Below are 23,781 nucleotides of genomic sequence, written 5' to 3' on the forward strand. Positions count from 1 at the left end.
CTTAAGTGGAAACAGCCACTGGAATACTCTGAAAGTAATGAATAGCTGTGCACAAAGAGGATGAAACTCAACAAGTCAGGTTAATTTTCAATACATCAGTAAAAGTTCTTCCTGTTGTGGGAGATCCTGAAGAGATAATTGATTTCAGAAGCATCTTAGGAATGAGATTCCCCTGAATAATTAGTTCTTTGAAATTAAATAACCTTTCCAACAAATCAGAAGTGAAAAGGACAAAGAGAAGACTTAAATCTTGCTGATCAATGTCCCAGAGAGGTCTCTTTTCTGAATTACCCCTTTTAATTGGATGCACAAAGTTGGTGAACTAATTTAGAGTACTTGTGAACTTAAAGAATCACAATGGCTGGCAGCAAAAGTGAAAGTACTGGAAAACTATTTAAAATGCTTTAAGCTTTTGTCTTAACCCACTTAGAATCACAGAAATGGTCCAGGCTGGAAGGGACCTCCAATGGTCATCCAGGCTGACCTCCCCGCAGTCAGCCTGCACATCCCCAACTAGATCAGGTCATCCAGGGCCTCACCTTGAATATCTCCAGGGAAGGAGCCTCAACCACCTCCCTGGGCAACCTGTCCCAGTGTTCCAGCACCCTCATAGTGAAGAACTTCTTCCTGATATCCAATCTCAATCTGTCCTTCTCTAGTTTGAAGGCACTGCCCCTTGTCCTGTCACTCCAGGCCCTTGCAAACAGACTTTCACCATCCTTCTTGTAGACCTCATTCAGGTATTGGCAGGCTGCTATGTCCTTCTTACACTGAGGATCCCAGAACTGGATGCAGGACTCAAGGACTCAGTGCTGAGTACAGGACACAATGACCTCCCTGCTCCTGCTGGCCACACTGTTCCTGATGCGGGTCAGGATGCCATTGACCTTCTTGGCCACCTGGGCACACTGCTGGCTCCTGTTCAGCCTATTCTCAACCACTACCCCCAGTGTCCTTCTGTAGAGTAACCACCTGTCTGTGGGCAATGACTCCTACATGACAGGGCTGCAGTATAATCTCTGCACCACAGAACAAACCAGGAATGTGATGGACACACTGGGTGCCAGCACCTAGCACACACTCGTAAAGCTTTGCCTGGGATGAACAGTGCTCATCTTACTCTGATTGACTGAAACATGCTATGGGGCACTCCAGAGACTGAGAAGGGCCCTTGTAAAGCCTCCTGCTGATCAAGGAAGGGGGCATTTAGAATCATAGAGTTAGAATACATAGAATAAACCAGGTTGGAAGAGACCTTCAAGATCATCGCGTCCAACCCATCAACCAATCCAACACCACCCAAACAACTAACCCACGGCACCAAGCACCCTGTCAAGTCTTCTCCTAAAAACCTCCAGTGATGGCGACTCCACCACCTCCCCAGGCAGTTGTTAGGGTTGGAAGGGACCTCAAGGATCATCTTGTTCCAACCCCTCTGCCATGGGCAGGGATACCTCACACTACAGCAGGTTGCTTGCATCCACATCCAGCCTGGCTGCAAAAACCTCCAGGGATGAAGCTTGGCTGCATTGTTTTGGTCCATCCTATGACGACAGACTGATGGAGTTGAGGCAGTTCAGCCTGGAGTAGACAAGGCTGTGAGGAGACCTAATTGTGGCCTTCCAGTATCTGAAGGGGGCTCCAAGAAAGCTGGGGAGGGACTTTTGAGGGTGTCAGGGAGTGACAGGAATAGAGGGAACAGAGAAAAACTAGAAATGGGTAGATAGAGATTGGATGTTAGGAAGAAGTTCTTCCCCATAAGGGTGGTGAGACACTGGCACAGGTTGCCCAGGGAGGTGGTGGAAGCCTAATCCCTGGAGGTTTTTAAGGCCAGGTTGGATGTGGCTGTGAGCAACCTGCTGTAGTGTGAGGTGTCCCTGCCCATGCAGGAGGGTTGGAACTGGCTGAGCCTTGAGGTCTCTTCCAACTCTAACAATTCAATGATTCCATGATTAACATTCCTCTGCTCCTTTCTCCCTTCTTTTCTACAGGGGGGTATGGGAGGGCAGAAAGGAAGAAGCCAGTAGCTTCCCCTGCTCTTTGACCAGCGTGTTCCTTGTGCTGTTTATTAATTGTAGATACCTGTAACTCTTGTAAATCCTGCATATTTTGTACATACTCATTGCAATCCATTGCAGATTGTAGTTTTGCCTCTAAATACAGCTTCCATTTGCTTCCAACTGGGCTGGGATGGCAAAGTTAATGTTGGGGAGGGTGGGGTGAGGGGAATTTCAACCCACCACATTTGTAAAGACAAAAAGCAGGTCAGCTCCCTGTGGCTGCTATGTCACACATGATTCAACTCCCTGTAAGCCAGCTGCCTCTGTATTTGTAAGAGTGTTGCCACCTGGGAAATCAAAATTGGTCCCAGGAGGCAAATCCTGAGTGGTTGAAAATCCAAATGGAACATTCACTGAAAAAGAATCTGTGCAGTAGCAACTAAAAAATGTGTTTCGTTGGCTTCCTAGAAGCATAGAATCAACAAGGTTGGAAAAGACCTCAAAGATCATCAAGTCCAACCTGTTACCCAAGACCTCATGACTACTAGACCAAGGCACCAAGTGCCATGTCTGATCCCCTCTTGAACACCTCCAGGGATGGTGACTCCAACACCTCCCTGGGCAGCACATTTCAATGTTTACAACTCTCTTTGTGAAGAACTTCTTCCTAACATCCAACCTAAACGTCCCCTGGCACAGCCTGAGACTGTGTCCTCTTGTTCTGGTACTGGTTGCCTGGGAGAAGAGATCAACATCTGCCATTCAGGTAGTTGTAGACAGCAATAAGGTCACCCCTGAGTCTCCTCCTCTCCAGACTAAGCAACCCCAGCTCCCTCAGCCTCTCCTCACAGGGCTGTGTTCCAAACCCCTCACGAACTTCATTGCTCTTCTCTGGACTCGTTCCAGCAAGTCAACCTCCTTCCTAAACTAAGGGGCCCAGAACTGGACACAGTACTCGAGGTGCAGCCTAACCAGTTCAGTGTACAGGGGAAGAATGACCTCCCTGCTCCTGCTGGCCACACTCTTCCTGATGCAGGCCAGGATGCCATTGGCCCTCTTGGCCACCTGGACACACTGCTGGCTCATGTTCAGCCTACTATCAACCAGTACCCCCAGGTCCCTTTCTACCTGGCTGCTCTCCAGCCACTCTGACCCCAGCCTGTAGCTCTGCATGGGGTTGCTGTGGCCAATGTGCAGAACCCGGCACTTGGATGTGTTCAGTCTCCTGCCCTTGGCCTCTGCCCATCTGCTCAGCCTGTCCAGGTCCCTCTGCAGAGCCTCTCTACCCTCCAGCAGATCAACTCCTGCCCCCAGCTTGGTGTCGTCAGCAAATTTACTGATGATGGACTCAATGCCCTCATCCAGATCATCAATAAAGATGTTAAAGAGTACGGGGTCCTTTAAGCTCTTCCTGTCTAGAATTTGAATGGAAAACATGTTCAGGAACACACACACACACACAAAGGTGTTCAGGAAACAGTCAAGTTTTTAACTTTAGCAATCCTTGACAGAATTAAGATGATGTCAAGAGAGCCAGGGCTCACAGGGTGTGTGTGATTCATCCAGCTCAGAGGCACAATACTTTGCTTACGTCTGTGTACAAACGACACCCACACAGGAGTCAATGACACCTACACAGGAGTCAATACCTTCATTCAAGTTCTAAATCAGAGACTCCTCCTTTTCTGGAGTCCTTCAGAAAGGTTTTTCACTTTGTGTCCTTGCAGTAGCTCCACGAAGTGGGAAAAGGCACAAAGGAAAACCAGGATCTGGTGGTCTGCTGAGGGTCTCACGGTCTGCTCTGCCCACAGGCTAGCACCGGATCTCTGCACCACGCTGCTGAGCACACTGAAATCACCAGGGAGGTGCTCAGGGCGTTCCTCCACAGCCAAGCTGCTTCCTCTCCCTCTCAAATCATCATAGCTACCCACAGCTCACTTGAACATGTCCAGAGAAGGGCAATGAGGCTGGTGAGAGGTATTGAGCACAAGCCCTATGAGGAGAGGCTGAGGGAGCTGGGGTTGCTTAGCCTGGAGAAGAGGAGGCTCAGGAGAGACCTTGCTCTCTACAACTCCCTGAAGGGAGGTTGTAGCCAGATGGGGGTTGGTCTCTTCTGCCAGGCAACCAGCACCAGAACAAGAGGACATAGTCTCAAGCTATGCCAGGGAAAGGTTAGGTTTGAGGTGAGGAGAAAGCTCTTCCCAGAAAGAGTAATTGGCCATTGGGATGTGATGCCCAGGGAGGTGGTGGAGACTCGATCACTGAAGGTGTTAAAAAAAGGAATGGATGTGGCACTTGAAGCCATGGTTTAGTTAGTCATGGGGTTTGATTTGTTAGCTTGGACCTGATGATCTCTGAGGTCTTTTCCAACCTTATTGATTCTAAGATTCTAGGATTCTAGGATCATGTCCTGCACTCAGCTGAGCTGAACAGAACCCAAGGACTCAGCAACCCAGGGACTACTGAAAGTAACAAGGAAGCAGACAATGGTTCCAGCTGAATCCTTGCAGAGGGTGCACGACCCAGAGTAAGTTAAAGAAATCAGCTGTAATCCATCTATTGGACACCAACTTCCACATTGCCCAGAACAGACAATGAATCCAAACAGTTCCAGACTTGGCTGCTCATAATAGTTCTTCCAGCTGCTCCCCTTGGACCACTGTGGATGTATGCTGGAAACAAAGTGAACAGACATGCTCAATGCCTAGACAGAGCACACCAGGGAAGCACACCACAGATCAAGATAAAGAGGAGTCTCTCCCTTTGTAAATAGCTTGAAGTGCTTTCAATTGACTCCAAAGACTCAAAGCCATACTTGTGATGGGAATTCTTTGCAGAGCAGCTAGGTTCTGGTCTCCAAAAAGTGGTTGTGGTTTTCACCCATGTCATCCCATTTGGTCTAAGGATTGAAAGGTTTCTTACAAAGGAAAGCCTTGACCAGCAGTTTAGAATAGAGAGAGAGTGGAATAGAATAGAATAGAATAGAATAGAATAGAATAGAATAGAATAGAATAGAATAGAATAGAATAGAATAGAATAGAATAGAATAGAATAGAGTAGAATAGAATAGAATAGAATAGAATAGAATAGAATAGAATAGAATAGAACAGAATAGAATAGAATAGAATAGAATAGAATAGAACAGAACAGAATAGTAGAATAGAATTAACCAGGTTGGAAGAGACCTCCGAGATCGTTGAGTCCAACCTATCACCCAACAGCATGCAATCAACTAACCCATGGCACCAAGCACCCCATCAAGCCTCCTCCTAAACACCTCCAGTGATGGTGACTCCACCACCTCCCTGGGCAGCACATTCCAATGGTTAACAACTCTGTCTGTAAAGAATTTCTTTCTAACATCCAGTCTAAACCTCCCCTGGCACAGCTTGAGACTGTGTCCTCTTGTTCTGGTGCTGGTTGCCTGGGAGAAGAGACCAACCCCCACCTGGGTACAATCTCCCTTCAGGGAGTTGTACAGAGCAAGAAGGTCTCCCCTGAGCGTCCTCTTCTCCAGGCTAAGCAACCCCAGCTCCCTCAGCCTCTCCTCACAGGGCTGTGCTCCAAACCCCTCCCCAGCTTTGTTGCCCTTCTCTGGACACCTTCCAGCATCTCACACAGTCTCAAGCTGTACAGGGGGAAGTTTAGGCTTGATCTTAGAAAGAACTTGTTCCCAGAAAAAGAGAATGGCCCTTGGAATGTGCTGCCCAGGGAAGTGGTGGGGTCGACGTCCCTGGAGGTGTTTAAGAAAAGCCTGGATGAAGCACTTGGTGCCATGGTCTAGTTGATCAGTTAGGGCTGGGTGATCAGTTGGACTTGATGAAACTTGGAGGTCTCTTCCAACCTGGCTGATTCTGTGATTCTGTAACATCAAGGTGTATTGTGATGCTACCTTTCTTCTCTCCCACATTTTGATGGCATGTTCTTTAACCAGTGAATCAGGGGCAGCAACTTTGTGGTTGTTCATGGAATTCCTCTTCTTAGATGCATAATTTCATTATGATTCAAAGCAGCTTTGCCCTTTCAATATGCACTCAAGCTTAGGTGTCTGTTGAATCACACACCCAGCTGATGGCTTTGGCATCCTCCTGGCCTTATTGCTCTCTACAACTACCTTAAGGGAGGTTGTAGACAGGCAGAGGTTGGTCTCTTCTCCCAGGCAACCAGCACCAGAACAAGAGGACACAGTCTCAGGCTGCGCCAGGGGAGGTTTAGACTGGAGGTTAGGAGGAAGTTTTACACAGAGAGAGTGATTGCACATTGGAATGGGCTGCCCAAGGAGGTGGTGGAGTCACCATCACTGGAGGTTTTCAGGAGGAGACTTGATGGGGTCTCCAGGTCTGGAGCCCCTATTACAAGAGGGATCTGGAGGTGCTGGAAGGTGTCCAGAGAAGGGCCATGAGAATGATCAGAGGTCTGGAGCTGCTCTGCTGTGAGGACAGACTGAAGGAGTTGGGGCTGTTCAGTCTGGAGAAGAGAAGGCTCTGAGGTGACCTCATTGTGGCCTTCCAGTATCTGAAGGGGGCTACAAGAAGGCTGGGGAGGGACTGCTCAGGATCTCAGGTAGTGATAGGTCTAGGGGGGGATGGAATGAAGCTGGAGGTGGAGAGATTCAGGCTGGAGGTGAGGAGGAAGTTCTTCCCCATGAGAGTGGTGAAGCCCTGGAATGGGTTGTCCAGGGAGGTGGTTTGGGCCCCGTCCCTGGAGGTGTTTAAGGCCAGGCTGGATGAGGCTCTGGCCAGGCTGATGTAGTGTGGGGTGTCCCTGCCCATGGCAGGGGGGTTGGAACTGGATGATCCTTGTGGTCCCTTCCTACCCTGACTGGTACTATGATACTATGACACTACACCACATATAAATCCTGAGCTGTGTAAATAAAGTGTTTGCCTCACTTCTTTGAGAAGTTCCCAGAAGTGAACCCTTGCTGGTAGCAAACCCCAGAGAAATGTCAGCAGCAGTGCTGTCTATTAGCAGCTCTCTTTGTTTGCCACTCTCTCTTTTTCTTTTCCAATTGAGACATTTCAAGTACCAGAAGTTGCTTAAGAAAGTGTAGGGGAAAAAAAAAAAGCCTTTTGGGGTTTTGAACAATGTGGTCCCTTTGTGGCCAAACATAGCTGATGGAGTATTGAGCCCACAATTGGAAACAACTGCTCAGCAGGCATGGCTGAGCCTTGCTTTCAGGCTGAACTTCAGCAGGCAATGAAACCCCCTAAACCAGCTCAAGAGGCAAGCTATAAACAGGAGGACTCAGAAGCCAGGACCCATCCACCAGAGATGAGGTCCCTGAAGCACACTGGAGCACGGCTAGACACCGTCTCACAGGACAAATCTAATCTCTGGGCAGTGGGATCACACCAAATGGGATCCTGTGCTGTAGTTTATGTCCATTGCCCCTTGTACCATCACAGGGTGCAACTGAGCAACTCCTTCTTGACCCCCAGCCCTCAGATATTTAGAAGCATTAATTAAATCCTCTCTAAGTTTTCTCCAGACTAAGCAGCCCCAGGTCACAGAATCTTGAAGGTCTCTTCCAACCTGGTTTATTCTATGTATGTTTTATGTATGTTCTCAGGATCTCAGGTAGTGATAGGACTAGGGGGAATGGAATGAAGCTGGAGGTGGGGAGATTCAGGCTGGAGGTGAGGAGGAAGTTCTTCCCCATGAGAGTGGTGAAGCCCTGGAATGGGTTGTCCAGGGAGGTGGTTGGAGCAATGTCCCTGGAGGTGCTTAAGACCAGGCTGGATGAGGCTCTGGCCAGCCTGATCTAGTGTGGGGTGTCCCTGGCCATAGCAGAGGGGTTGGAACTAGATGATCCTTGTGGTCCCTTCCAACCCTGACTTATACTATGATACTATGATAGAATCACCAAGGTTGGAAGAGACCTCAAAGATCATCTCAGACTCTCCTTGTAGGGCAGTGTTCCACTCCCTCAATCATCCTGGTAGCTCTCTGTTGGACTCTCTCCAGCAGATCCCTGTCCCTCTTGAACTGGGGAGCCCAGAACTGGATGCAGTATTACAGGTGAGGTCTCACCAGGGCAGAGCAGAGGGGCAGAAGAACCTCCCTGGATCTGCTGGACACACTCCTCTTAATGCACCCCAGGATCCCCTTGGCCTTCTTGGCCACCAGGGCACATTGCTGTCTCATGCAGATCTTGTTGTCCACCAGCTCTCCCAGGTCCTTCTCCACAGGGCTGCTCTCCAGCAGATCACCTCCTCCCCTGTACTGCTGCAGTTTATTCTTCCTTCCCAGATGCAGGACTCTGCACTTACCCTTCTTGAACCTCATTAGCTTCCTCTGTGCCCAGCTCTCAGGCTGTCCAAGCCTTACTGAATGCCTGCACAGCCTTCAGGCATCTCAGTTATGCATGGGTCTATGAGAGCCACATGTCATATCTGTGAGGTCTGTGTCTGTTGCCTACCTGAGGGGAAAAGGAAAGGAAAGCAGGTGTCTGGTGTCTGGGAGAGACAGATGAGTTATCCAGCATGTCTCTCCCAAGGAGGCATCCATCTTCACAGTTTTGGCAGGCTGCTCTAGACAGTTGCATCATGGAGAGGCCACAAAGTGGCAGAGATGCCAGTGGAACAAACAATAGCAAATAATTCAGTCCATTGGGAAGGAAATTGAGGATATTGAGGGGCAGAGTGTTTGCTATCTCAGCACCTTGGGGAAACCAGCTGATTTGACACTGCATGGGAGCTAATTAAATGCTTGCTGCACCCTCCACTGTGATCTTGCCAGAATCCTACAGGTTGGGAACTGCTTGCCAGTGACTAACAACAGGACACAGTCTCAAGCTGTGCCAGGGGAGGTTTAGGCTGGATGTTAGGAAGAAGTTCTTCCCAGCAAGAGAGATTGGCCATTGGAATGTGCTGCCCAGGGAGGTGGTGGAGTCACCATCACTGGAGGTGTTTAGGATGAGGCACTTGGTGCCATGGTTTAGTTGATTAGATGGTGTTGGGTGATAGGTTGGACTTGATGATGTCAGAGGTCTTTTCCAACCTGATCTATTCTATTCTATTCTATTCTATTCTATTCTATTCTATTCTATTCTATTCTATTCTATTCTATTCTATTCTATAGTGGAGGGTCTGGGAGTCTAGCATCCTCCTAAGCTAAGCCTTCTGTATGTCTCCTCTTGTGATCACCTGCCTTGCTATAAATATTTTGGGGTTTGGCCAGGTCCTGTCTCAGGCCTCTCCAGAGACATCCATTAAATTTCCCTCCTTATTTCAGGCTCTGCCCAAATGAAGCCTGAATGATCACTTCCCTAAGGCCTCTCAGAACACCACTAAGCCTCTTGTCTATCCTAGTTACCCAGACCACTGAAACTTTTCTGCTCTCTTTCACCAATCCCAGCCTGCCCTCCCAGCCACCTCATACCAAACACTGTACATGGTGACCTATATGCTCTTGCTCTGTCTACCATGTGCCAGGAGAAGACAGATGGGACTGATAATTAGCTTCTCACTAATGAAGAGCATAGCTTCAGGAGAGCTGGATGCAGGGATTTCAAAGACGCTGCATGCAGAATTCAGCTGTCTAAGAAGCAGCTCACCCAAAAGTCATAAAAATAAGAGAATCTACAGAAGGGAGGTTCAGGAGAGAGTGGTCTGTGTACCTAGAAACCTTTGGCATCTAGCTTTAGATACCTTCACAGACAGCAGGAGTGTGGAAAGGTCAGCAAAGTCAGTGGTGGATAAGCAGATGCTCACAATAGCTCAGGAGGAAGCCTGATTTAAACCAGATGAATCCCAGCCAGTGAGTCAGAAGCAGAGCAGCAGGAGGCAAAGAAACTAATGTGCAATTTACATCCTCAAAAACTTTGTGAAAGCATCCCAAGTGATCTCTCTACTGTTCACTTTTGCCCTACCAAAAACTATGTGGTGGTGGTAGAGAGATGTTCAAGGGGTGAAGGGGACAAACATCGTCTTCTGGCGTTGTCTGTGGCTAATGTTGGAGCCAGACATCAGAGGTGGAGAACTACATGGAGGCAAAAGCACTGAAAGTGAGGCAGTTGACTTTCAGGTCCTTGCCTGAGCCTTTTAGTTGGCAGAGTTTAAAGGCACAATAGCTGGGGAGTAGATGGAAGTAGATGAAACCCACAGCAGCTTAGCGCTATCGTTTCACAGTCGTTTTTAAGAGCCTGAGTTGTGTATTTTTAACTCCATAATTTAACCCTCCTTCCTCCCCATGACACTTATGAAATGAAAAGGAGAAGATTCTTCATTTTAGCCAAGAATACTATGGGAAGAGATTCCAAGGCATGTATTCAATTAGACTGACAGCCTGCAGTCATGGGTGCGCTCGACTGCATTTCCACCTGACAAAGCAACTCACATTTGCTACTAATGTGCTAAAAGCTGTGCCAGTCAAAATAAGCCAGTCTCTCCCAGCAAGAGAGAGCTGTCAAAGCACACAACTCCATTCTTCTCTCACTCAGGCTAATTTTATGCTGCAATTACTTCTTTTCTTTAATTTTCCTTTCTTCTCTGAACCTCTCCTCTCCAAACCTCTCCCCACTCCTCCCCTCCCGTCCCCTGTGAGGAGAGGCTGAGGGAGCTGGGGTTGTTTAACCTAGAGAAGAGGAGGCTCAGGGGAGACCTTATTGGTCTCTACAACCACCTGAAGAGAGGTTGTAGCCATGAGGGATTTGGTCTCTTTTCCCAGGCACCCAGCACCAGAACAAGAGGACACAGTCTCAAGCTGTGCCACAGGAGGCTTAGGCTGGATGTTAGGAAGAAGTTCTTCCCAGAAAGAGAGATTGGCCATTGGGATGTGCTGCCCAGGGAGGTGGTGGAGTCGCCATCCCTGGAGGTGTTAAAAAAGAGATTGGATGAGGCACTTAGTGCCATGGTTTAGTTAGTCATGAGGTGTTGGGCAATAGGTTGGACTTGACTTGATGATCTCAAAGGTCTTTTCCAACCTCGTTAATCCTATCCTATCCTATCCTCCCCTGCCAACCTCTCCTCCTGTTCCAGGACTCTGTCACCCTCACTGAAGAAGTTCCTCCTCATGTTGAACTGAAATCTTCTATGATCAAGCTTGTACCCATTGTTTCTTGTCTTATTGCACACCACTGAAAACAGCTTGGCCCCCTTCCACTTGGCACCCACCCCTCAGATATTGATAGACATTGATCAGATCCCCTCTCAGTCTTCTCCAGACTAAACAGCCCCAGGGCTCTCAGTCTCTGTTCACAGGGAAAATGCTCAAGTCCCCTAAGCATCCTCATGGCTCTCTGTTGAACTCTCTCCAGCAGGTCTCACAGGATTGCAGTTGTGGTCTCAGCAGGGCAGAGTAGAGGCAGAGAAGAACCTCCCCAGCCCTGCTGACCACACTTTTCTTGCTGCACCCCAGGATCCCACTGTCTCTCTTGGCCACAAGGGCACATTGCTGTCCCATGCAGAACTTGCTGCCCACCAGCACTCCAAGATCTATTTCCATGGAGCTGCTTTCCAGCAGGGCAGCCCCTAACCTGTCCTGGTGCCTGTTGTTATTCCTCTCCAGATGCAGGACCCTGCACTTGTCCTTGTTGAACTTCAGGATCTTTGCCTGCACCCAGCTCTGCAGCCTGTCAGACTCGATGATCCTTGGGGTCTCTTCCAACCTTAGTTATACTGTGATACTGTCCAGATCTCATACTTATGTGCATATAGAAAGAGAGATTGGCCATTGGAATGTGTTGCCCAGGGAGGTGGTGGAGTCACCATCACTGGAGGTGTTTAGGAATAGACTGGATGGGGTGCTTGGTGCCATGGATTAGTTGATTAGATGGTGTTGGGTGATAGGTTGGACTCGATCTGGAAGGCCTTTTCCAGCCTGGTTAATTCTATTCTATTCTCTCTCTATATATGGTGAAGTCAAACAGTGAGCACTACTAAGTGTTTAGCAGAAAACCTGCAGAGTTCAAATTAAGCTGCCAGGTAAGCTAAACCCCAATGCAGTTCTGACAGTGAGACATCAGATGACAAAGCCCTTCAAAACCTCAGCTCAGCCTGAGGGGACAGCTAAAGACAACAAAAAAGTGTGGTTGTCTTGGACCACTTCCTTAAATCGCTGTGCTCAACAAATGCCAACTCAGCCAGGAGATTAGCAGACAATTGACACAATCAACAGTCTCTGCCCATGGCTACACTAACGTGCTGATGGCGTTTCCTAGCCTGGGCCTCAGACAGCAGGAGAGTTCACAGCAGAATCGGTGCGTGGGAAAGCCGGTGTTGAGGAGCAGGCTTGGATCACAGTGGATTTGATGCTTACAATTTGCCAACGTTTATGAAACTTTAAGCACAGGCTCACAGGATGTCAGGGGTTGGGAGGGACCCTAAGAGATCAGGGAGTCCAACCCCCCTGCCAGAGCAGGACCATACAAGCTAGCTCAGGTCACAGAGGAATGCATCCAGACAGGCCTTGAAAGGCTCCAGAGAAGGAGACTCCACAATCTCTCTGGACAGCCTGCTCCAGTGCTCTGTGACTCTTAAAGTTCCCCCTTTTTTGAGGTGGAACCTCCTGTGCTGCAGCTTACATCCATTGTTCCTTGTCCTATAACAGGGAGCAAGTGAGCAGAGCCTGTCCCCTCCCTCCTGACCCCCAGCCCTCAGATGTTTGTGAACATTTTTAAATGCCCTCTCAGTCTTCTCTTTTCCAGACTACAAAGCCCCAGGTCCCTCAGACTCTCCTCACCAGGCAGTGCTCCAGTGCCTCAATCATACTCACAGCCCTCCACCAGACCCTCTCCAGCAGATCCCTGACCCTCTTAAACTGGGAAGCCCAGAACTGGATGCAGTATTACAGGTGAGGTCTCACCAGGGCAGAGTAGAGCAGGAGGAGAACTTCCCTCAATCTGCTGTATACACTCTTCCTAATACACCCCAGGACCCCATTGACCTTCTTAGCCACCAGGGCACATTGCTGTCCCATACAGAACTTGTTGCCCACCAGGACTCCAAGGTCCCTCTCCACAGGGCTGCTCTCCAGCAGATCCTTTCCAAACCTGTACTGCTGCAGTTTATTCTTCCTCCCCAGGTGCAGGACTCTGTACTTATCCTTGTTGAACCTCATTTGGTTCCTCTGTGCCCAGCTCTCAGTCTGTCCAAGCCTCAGTGGATGGCTGCACAGCCTTCATGTGTCTCAGCCAAGGCTCCTAGTTTGGTATCATCAAACTTGCTGAGCAGACTCTCTGTTCTATCATCAATGTCATTGATGAAGATGTTGAACAGCACTGGACCAAGCACTGGTCCCTGGGGGACTCCACTAGTTACAGCTCTCCCACTGGACCTGGCACCATTGATCACCACTCTTTGAACTCAGGCAAACAGCACCAGAACAAGAGGACACAGTCTCAAGCTGTGCCACAGGAGGCATAGGCTGGATGTTAGGAAGAAGTTCTTCATAGAAAGAGAGATTGGCCACTGGAATGTGCTGCCCAGGGAGGTGGTGGAGTCACCATCACTGGAGGTGCTTAGGAAGAGACTGGATGGGGTGCTTGGTGCCATGGTTCAGTTGATTAGATGATGTTGAGTGATAGGTTGGGACTTGATGATCTCTGAGGTCTTTTCCAACCTGATTAATTCTATTCTATTTGAACTCTATGTTGTAACCAGTTCCTAATCCACCTCACTGTCTGCTCTTCCATCTCACACTTCCTGAGCTTGCTCACCAGGATGCCATGGGAGACAGTGTCAAAAGCTTTGCTAAGGTCAAGGCAGACTACAAGCAACACTCATTGAAATACTTTCATTGTGTAGGGATGGTTGTGCAGAGAGGCTTCCTTCTGCCTGCAACTGACTCTGGAAGGAAAACAACAAAAAGACAAAAAGAAGAGGCACAGAGTGGTGACAAATTTTATTGCCAATTTCCATTTTCTAATTAGAGCTTTGCTTGTTGTGCTTGGCTTGAATTAGCCATTAAATTTCTGTTGCTCCCACTTCCCACTGAAGCGAAGCCCTGCAATGATAAATGAGGCAGCTCAGACAGGGCAGTGTGTATTGAGGAGGGGGCCTCAGATAATGCAGACTGCTTCAGCTTCTCTTTTTGCCTTGAAGATGACGTGCCAGGAAGGACCTGGTAACTGCAAACTGATTGAAGTCACAGAGGGAATATAAATGAGAAGCAAAAGGCAACTTTGTAGGTGATTCATTTTCATCTTATATAAACCTTACTGCCACGAGTAGTGGAAGGAGTTACTTCTGCACAGCAAAGCATAGCATCAACCAGACCATCAAGTCCCACCTATTACCCAATACCTAACACCTCCTGACAACTAAACCAGATCTTCAAGTGCCACATGCAATACCTTTTTTGACACCTCCAGGGGTGGGGACTCCACCACCTCTCTGGGCAGCACATTCCAATGGCCAATCTCTCTTGCTGGGAAGAACTTTCTCCTCACCTCCAGCCTAAACTTCCCCTGGCACAGCTTGAGACTTTGTCCTCTTGTTCTGGTGCTGGTTGCCTGGGAGAAGAGACCAACCCCCACCTGGCTACAACCTCCCTTCAGGGAGTTGTAGAGAGCAAGGAGGTCTCTCCTGAGCCTCCTCTTCTCCAGGCTAAACAACCCCAGCTCCCTCAGCCTCTCCTCACAGGGCTGTACTCCAGGTCTCTTCCCAGCCTCGTTGCCCTTCTGTGGACACATTCAAGTATCTTAATGTCCTTCTTAAATTGAGGAGTCCAGAAGTGGACACAATACTCAACAATAAGGGTCTGACTTTGTTCTTTCTTTGAAGTAGACCGCCAGAAGAAATTAACAGAGATCACCGCTGGTATTTTCAAGCCACCTAAGCACCTCCCCTGCCTACTAACAAATAGAAAGATGTTAGTTTATTTTCTGTCACAACATTGCAAACTTTAATGGTTTTGAGTGCCCCAGGGAGAAGAGGAAAACAAAAAATTGATAATGAAACTAATTTATTCCCAAGGAAGTGTTAATATTTTGTTTTCTATCGTGATGTTCAGCTCTTTGAAGGAAATGTTGTTCCATTGTTCTTTGGCTGGGTTGGGAGGGAGCAGTGCAAGCAAGTTAAGAAGCCTGAGAAAAGAGGGATCACAGAATGTTATGGGTTGGAAGGGACCTTGAAAGATCATCCAGTCCAACCTCCTTGGCAGAGATCACCTACCAGATCACTCAGGAACACTTCCAGGAGGGCTTTGAGTATCTCCAGAGAGGGAGACTCCACAACCCTCCTGGGCAGCCTGTTTCAGCATCCCTTATGGTGAAGAAGGGAGGTGGTGGAAGGTGTCCAGAGAAGGGCCATGAGGATGATCAGAAGGCTGGAGATCCTCTCCTATGAGGACAGACAGAGAGTTGGGGTTATTCAGTCTGGAGAAGAGAAGGCTCCAAGGAGACCTTATTGTGGCCTTCCAGTATCTGAAGGGGGCTACGGGAAAGCTGAGGAGGGACTTTTTAGGGTGTCTGTGAGTGATAGGACTAGGGAGAAAGGAACAAAACTAGCAATGGGTAGATTCAGATTGCATGTTAGGAAGAAATTCTTGACCATGAGGGTGGTGAGAGACTGGCACAGATTGCCCAGGGAGGTGGTGGAAGCCTCATCCCTGGAGGTGTTTGCAGCCAGGCTGGATGTGGCTGTGAGCAACCTGCTGTGGTGTGAGGTATCCCTGCCCATGGCAGGGGGGTTGGAACTGGCTGAGCCTTGAGGTAATTTCCAACCCTAACAATTCTAGGATTCTAAGAACTTCTTTCTGATGTCTAATCTAAATCTCCCCTCTTCTAGCTAGGGTCCATTCTCCCTAGTCCCAACAACCTAAAAAGTCCCTCCCCAGCTTTCTTGTAGCCCACTTCAAACACTGGAAGGCCACAATTAGGTCTCCTCAGAGCCTTCTCTTCTCCACACTGAACAACCCCAACTCCCTCAGCCTCTCCTCCTAGGAGAGGTGCTCCAGACAGAACATATGTTCATATCTGATGCGTTCCAGTTTTCCCCCTACTTTTCACAGATCTTGCCTAGGAAGAATATTTGATTTACAGATCTGTGTCTAAGGTTACACAAAGTGCATCATTTACATCCCGAGATGCTTGCAAGGCAAAATTAAACACTGAGGTTTGAGGACAAGTTTTCTTATCTTTAGAAATTCAAAATTACATCCAACTCTCAGGGTAAAAAAATGAAACAAACTGAACTCCCAGGTCTCCCCTGAGTCTCCTCTTCTCCAGGCTAAGCAACCCCAGCTCCCTCAGCCTCTCCTCACAGGGCTGTGTTCCAAGCCCCTCACCAACTTTGTTGCCCTTCTCTGCACACACTCCAGCAGGTCAACCTCCTTCCTAAACTGAGGGGCCCAGAACTGGACACAGTACTCGAGGTGCAGCCTAACCAGTGCAGTGTACAGGGGCAGAATGACCTCCCTGCTCCTGCTGGCCACACTGTTCCTGATGCAGGCCAGGATGCCATTGGCCCTCCTGGCTGCCTGGGCACACTGCAATCACCTAGTAAAATCATGTAGTAAAAGAGAAAATGTTAAATATAAAACAAAATAAAGCAAAATAACTACAAAAACATAAGAACATAATAAAAAGAAAACCAATTTTCAAACACACTACACCCAAATGAAAGACTAAAAGGAAACCTAACATTTCACAGGCAATATCAAACAAAACACAACCAAATAGCAAAACCACCAACAATGAAATAAACCTGGCAAGGAAGTTTGGCTTCCAAACATCTGAAGTCTCCAGCAGCTCTGCAGTGCCAGAGAGATGTTATTTAGGATGTGTTATCAACATAGGAAAACGTTGCACTCCAACTGCCCTCTGGAAAACACAGTTCTTATCTGGTGTATGCACATTTGTTATCAAACTGATTATTGTAGCCCCTCTTAGGGCCAAAGAATCCAGGTCTTGGAGCCCAGCTTTAGCTACGTGTGAGAGGGTTTGAGCACAAACCCTATGAGAGGCTGAGGGAGCTGGGGTTGTTCAGACTGGAGAGGAGGATGCTCAGGGGACACCTCATTGCTCTCTACAACTACCTGAAAGGTGGTTGCAGCCAGGTGGGGGTGGTCTCTTCTCCCAGGCAACCAGCACCAGAACAAGAGGACACAGTCTCAAGCTGTGCCAGGGGAAGTTTAGTCTGGAGGTGAGGAGAAATTTCTTCACCGAGACAGTCGTTCATCATTGGAATGTGCTGCCCAGGGAGGTGGTTTCACCATCCCTGGAGGTGTTGAAGAGGGGATTGGACGTGGCACTTGGTGCCATGGTCTAGTCATGAGGTCTGTGGTGACAGGTTGGACTCGATCTTTGAGGTCTCTTCCAACCTTAGTGATACTGTGTCATTCAGAGGAGGGCCAATAGATTCAAAAGCCACATCTGCTTTATTCTTCATGCTCTAATTTGTGGGCTCCACTGTGAGCAAGAGAGAAGGGCAGAGAGTCCAATGCCCCTCCCAAAGTCACAGACAACATTCAGCTCTTCTTTGGCTGCACTCAAGCGCCCTGAATTTCACCCAACATCAATTCATCCAGACCAAGAGACTTGGGGCTTTTCAATCTGGGGAAGAGAAGGCTCCAAGGAGACCTAATTGTGGACTTCCAGTATCTGAAGGGGGCTACAAGAAAGCTGGGGAGGGACTTTTGAAGGTGTCAGGGAGTGACAGGAGTGGGGAGAAAGGAACAAAACTAGCAATGGGTAGATTCAGATTGGATGTTAGGAAGAAATGTGAGAGGCTCTGCACGAATGCAACATGCAGGTTGGAATCAGAGCACAGGCAAAGCGAGAAGCTGCAGTGCTGTTACCCCTGCAAGCTGATGTCCTGAATGCAGGGCTCCATCACTTGGAGGTCCATGAAGTCCTGCTGAGTAAACAACCATTTGGCATGGAGACAAAGTGAGCTCTCATTGCCTTCTCAGCATTTGCATTTGAGGGAGGGGGAGAGGAGCGTGGGGCTGTGAATCTGAACTCCAACAGCAACTAAATAAATCCAGTGTAAATATAGATATTCCTAGGGGGGAAATAAGAAATGCACTTCCTTCAATGGATGTCAAGGTTTAAGCCTTAAGATTAACTTGGTTCTCTGGGACACATCTTTCCCTTTTTCTCTTTTAACTTCCCCCCCATCCCTCCATTGCCCCCTTCCTCCCCTTCCCTTCCTCCCCTTCCCTTCCTCCCCTTCCCTTCCTCCCCTTCCCTTCCTCCCCTTCCCTTCCTCCCCTTCCCTTCCTCCCCTTCCCTTCCTCCCCTTCCCTTCCTCCCCTTCCCTTCCTCCCCTTCCCTTCCTCCCCTTCCCTTCCTCCCCTTCCCTTCCTCCCCTTCCCTTCCTCTTGCTTTTCTTTATTTTTTTTCACCAGCCAAGATACCACCCAGAGGAGCTCAGCCCCAGTGAGGAAGCCCAGCCAGCACCCAGGGATGATATTGGAGTGGTCATCAGTCATAGCCCTAACAACCGGGGGGCCACCAGGCCCCCCGGCCTTTGTTGTCACCACCACCAGCACCCAGTGTGCACTAGGGGCACTCACCAGTGATGAGAGGAGGATCCTCAGCCCAGAAGGGCTCAGCTTAGGGCTGCTGCCTTTCCTGGGGGGGATTAAAAAGGGGAGTGGGTGTGGAGGGCCAAGTGGCAAAACCTGGGGTGGGAGGAGACTCCAATAGAGCCCAGGTGCTCTGGGTTTGAGGGGAAAAAGGGGGCAGGTGAGGGACATTTTAGGGTGCCAGATACTGATATGACCAGGGAGAATGGGAAAAAAACTAGAAATAGGCAGATTCAGATTGGATGTCAGGAAGAAGTTGTTCCCCATGAGGGTGGTGAGACACTGGCACAGGTTGCCCAGGGAGGTGGTGGAAGCCTCATGCCTGGAGGTGTTTGCAGCCAGGCTGGCTGTGAGCAACCTGCTGTAGTGTGAGGTGTCCCTGCCTATGGCAGGGGGGATGGAACTGGCTGATCCTTGAGGTCCTCTCCAACCCCAACAACTCCATGATTCTAAAACATTCTTGCAGTTCAGGCTGGATGTCAGGAAGAAATTTTTCCTAGAAAGAGAGATTGGCCATTGGGATGTGCTGCCCAGGGAGGTGGTGGAGTCACCATCCCTGGAAGTGTTTAAAAAGAGACTGGCTGAGGCACTTGGTGCCATGGTTTAGTTGATTAGATGGTGTTGGGTGAGAGGTTGGACTTGATGATCTTGAAGGTCTTTTCCAACCTGGTTGATTCTGTGATTTTGTGGTTAATTCATTAATTTACTATTTACATTAAAAGCTGCTGAATTTAAAGGGCCAAAAGGGACTAGAGATATTGTGGGCTTCCAAGCACTGCAGTCAAATGACTATGTGGAGGGCTGAGATAATTGGGATTTAATGAGAACACTGCTATGAAAGACACAATTACCTCCTGGGCAGAGTCTGAAGCCAGCCCAGTATGGAGGAATCAATCAATTCTACTGCTGCAAGTTACACAGAATCACAGAATCAAGCAGGTTGGAAGAAACCTCAGAGATCATCAAGTCCAACCTATCGTCCAACCTATCATCCAACCCTAACTGATCAACCATACCATGGCACTAAGTGTCTCATCCAGGCTTTTCTTAAACACCTCCAGGGATGTCAATCCCAACACCTCCCTGGGCAGCACATTCCAATGGCCAATCTCTCTTTCTGGGAAGAATTTCTTCCTAAGATCAGTCTAAACTTCTCCCTTCCACAGCTTGAGACTGTGTCCTCTTCTTCTGATGCTGGCTGCATGGGAGAAGAGACCAACCCCCACCTGGCTACAACCTCCCTTCAGGTAGTTGTAGACAGCAAGAAGGTGTCCCCTGAGCCTCCTCTTCTCCAGGCTAAGCAACCCCAGCTCCCTCAGCCTCTCCTCACAGGGCTGTGCTCCAAACCTCTCCCCAGCCTCATTGCCCTTTTCTGGACACCTTCCAGCATCTCAACATCTTTCCTAAACTGAGGGGCCCAGAACTGGACACAGGACTCAAGGTGTGGCCTAACCAGTGCTGAGTACAGGGGCAGAATGACTTCTCTGGTTCCCAGAACATCCACAGGCAAGCCACTGTTAAGGCTTTTCATGGGTTGGTGTTCATTGTGTGCTGCAGCCTGAACATGGGCTGTTCTCAGACATGATGTCTCAGACAGGCACCCAGTTCTGCTAGTGAGCAGCAGCAGTCAGCATGGCTGCTGAAAACGTTCTTCTGTCAGAATCACCACTTGAACCAGAGCCATGCTTCCTCTTTCACCCTATCTGCCAGCATGAGTGAAGAACAATGGATATTTCTCTCCAAGAGCTGCCCTTGAACCTCTCATCACTGCCTGTTTCACAGAGCAGCGCAGGAGAAAGCTGCCAGCAGCTGCTCCAAGTGCTTTCCCCACGCCCCCTGCAGAAGTCTCCTGGCAAAGTTGTGACTCCTGCAAACCTCAGTTCAGCAGAGCTGGCTGGCAGCACCCTAAGGATGTGCATGTGCTGATGGCCCCTTCTGACAGCCAAGTCCTAATTAAAGGCTAGCTGTAAATGATGATTTCTGGCTTGCCCCCAGGGCAGATAGAAGCCTGGAGTGAATGGCAGGGCTGTGCAGCCAGGAAGCCACAAACGGACCACAGGGCGCAGGAGCGTGCACACTGCACCAGGTCAGGCCTCTTCAACCCTCTGCTGGCAAATCCACCACACAGGGTCTTAATATAGAAAGGTGCAGATGCATCACCCTCCCTCCCTAGAGTATTTTAACTCAAACAGTGTTACAGAGTTCTCTTGGAGGCACAGGAACATTAAGGATTTCTTGAACTATAGAGAGGATAAACAGAATCATAGAATTGTTAGGGTTGGAAGGGACCTCAAGGATCAGCCAGTTCCAATTGCCCTACCATGGCCAGGGACCCCTCAGACTAAATCAGGTTGCGCAGAGCCACATGCAGCCTTGAAAACCTCTAGGGATGGGGTTTCCACCACTTCCCCATGGTAATGAAAGCTTTCTGTGTGAGCCAGGAGGTGTTAGCCATTGCTTGCAGGTGTCTGGGAAGTTAAGTCCATTTCACAAACATTAAAAGCACTGGTGAATTCTGTATTCTGTGGTCTCTTCCAACCTGGTCTGGTCTATTCTATTCTATTCTATTCTATTCTATTCTATTCTACTCTACTCTACTCTACTCTACTCTACTCTATTCTATTCTACTCTACTCTATTCTATTCTATTCTATTCTACTCTACTCTATTCTATTCTACTCTACTCTACCTTATTCTATTCTACTCTACTCTACTCTACTCTATTCTATTCTATTCTACTCTACTCTATTCTATTCTATTCTACTCTATTCTACTGTTTAAAGAAAATTCTTCACCCCTCTACTTCCAAGCCAAATCCAAATTATTTCTTGGTGGATTTGCTCCTTTCCTTCCTTTTCCTCTCTATTGGGAAAGAGGAGAAAGGAGTGGGGGAGGAATTCTCAGCCTGGCCCCCATCTGAGCTCTTAAGTCCCAGTTAAAGCTCAAACTACCACCCTGACCTATATGAGGAGCAAGGCTTTGTAGGGTATTCAGTAAACTCCACAGCTAACTTGACTACACATCACCTGAAAGCCCTGCCCCTGACCACTCATTTCTGAGCCAAAGAACTTGCAGTCTACTGCATTGCAGCAGAGAAACACTTTCATGGTATCATAGTAATATCACAATATCAGTCAGGGTTGGAAGGGACCACAAGGATCATCTAGTTCCAACCCCACTGCCATGGGCAGGGACACCCCACACTAGATCAGCCTGGCCAGAGCCTCATCCAGCTAATTCTTAAACACCTCCAGGGACAGGGCCTCAACCACCCGCCTGGACAACCCATTCCAGGGCTTCACCACTCTCATGGGGAAGAACTTCCTCCTCACCTCCAGCCTGAATCTCCCCACCTCCAGCTTCATTCCATTCCCCCTAGTCCTATCACTACCTGAGAGCCTGACAAGTCCCTCCCCAGCCTTCTTGTAGCCCCCTTCAGATACTGCAAGGCCACAGTTAGGTCACCTCGGAGCCTTCTCTTCTCCAGACCGAACAGCCCCAACTCCTTCAGTCTGCCCTCATAGGAGAGGTAGAACCACTTCCTTTCTGGAATTCTGTTGTTGTTCACTCCCATTTTAGAAAGCACTCAAAGATTATCCTATTTTATTCTTCTTTAATGCATTATTCACTTGGCCTGCCATGCAGGGAAAATTGGTTTTCTATTGGGCTGAAATTTCTTCCTGGAAACAAATCTGTGCAGATTCAGAGCATTGCTCTGCTGTTGTGATTGCATTATTGGAACAGTTTTAAGTGGTTTTATGTGCTTTCCCCCCCTGTTTTGTTTTTGTTAATGTGTTAGTCAACAGTAAGTATATGAAAGGCTTCTTGCACAGCATAAAACCAGGCCTTTGAACTGGAAAGATGAGTGGACTTCAGACTAAGCCCTATGAGGAGCAGCTGAGGGAGCTGGGGTGGGGTTTAGCCTGGAGAAGAGGAGGCTCAGGGGAGACCTTATTGATGTCTACAACTGCTTGAAGGGAGGTTGCAGCTAGGTGGGGGTTGGTCTCTTCCAGGCAATCAGGAACAGAGCAAGAGGACACAGTCTCAAGCTGTGCCATGGGAGAAGTTTAGGCTGGATGTTAGGAAGAAGTTGTTCTCAGAGAGATTGACCATTGCAATGTGCTGCCCAGGGAGGTGGTGGAGTCACTGTCCCTGGTGGTGTTTAAGAAAAGCCTGAATGAGGCACTTAGTGCCATGGTTTAGTTGATTAGATAGGGTTGGGTGATCAGTTGCACTTGATGATCTTGGAGGTCTCTTCCAACTTGGTTGATTCTGTGTAACCTGCAGCAGTAGAAATGAGTGATTCCTCCATACTGGGCTGGCTTCACACTCAGCCTAGGAGTTAATTGTCTTTCATAGCAGTGTTCTCATTAAATCCAAATTAAAATAGAATATAGTTAACCAGGTTGGAAAAGACGTTGGAGATCATCAAGTCCAACCTGTCACCCAACACCACCTAATCAACTAAACCATGGCACCAAGTGCCTCATCCAGTCTCTTCCTAAACACCTCCAGGGATGGTGACTCCACCACCTCCCTGGGCAGCACATTCCAATGGCCAATCTCTCTTTCTATGAAGAACTTCTTCCTGACATCCAGCCTAAACCTCCCCTGGCACAACTTGAGACTGTGTCCTCTTGTTCTGGGAGAGGAGACCAATCCCCACCTGGCTACAACCTCCCTTCAGGCAGTTGTAGACAGCAACAAGGTCTCCCCTGAGCCTCCTCTTCTGCAGGCTAAGCAACCCCAGCTCCCTCAGCCTCTCCTCACAGGGCTGTGCTCCAAACCCTTCCCCAGCTTAGTTGCCCTTCTCTGGACAGGTTCCAGCATCTCAACATCTTTCCTAAACCGAGGGCCCCAGAATTCTTTGACCCATTTCAAAACTGCATTCATTCTAAGAAAATAACTTCTGGGTAATTACACAAAGCTTTAACTCAACAGTAACGAAAAAGTGAACCTTAAGATGTCCTCCTCATGTAGTTTCTTAAGGAGAAGCAGCTTTGGGCTGCTCAGGAAAGAGTCTGAAATGCAATACATATAAAAAAGAATAGCAGGTACTGTTCAGATTCCAGAAAAGACAGCTGGAAATCATTTCAAATTTCGAGCTACTGGCAGGCACAGTGCACCCATTATTGGTATTGCTGTTAGTCAGCACATTGTGACAATCAAACCTGCATCATGCATTTGCAGAAATAAATGATAAACACATGCCATGGTCGGGGGGGGGGGGTGTGGGGGGAGGAAGGACTACAGCTGTCTACGGAGTATTTCTGAGATCTTGGGATTTCATCAGTGTCTGTTCAAACACC

Source organism: Dryobates pubescens, chromosome 6, assembly GCF_014839835.1.
Source record: "Dryobates pubescens isolate bDryPub1 chromosome 6, bDryPub1.pri, whole genome shotgun sequence".
Lineage (NCBI taxonomy): Eukaryota > Metazoa > Chordata > Aves > Piciformes > Picidae > Dryobates > Dryobates pubescens.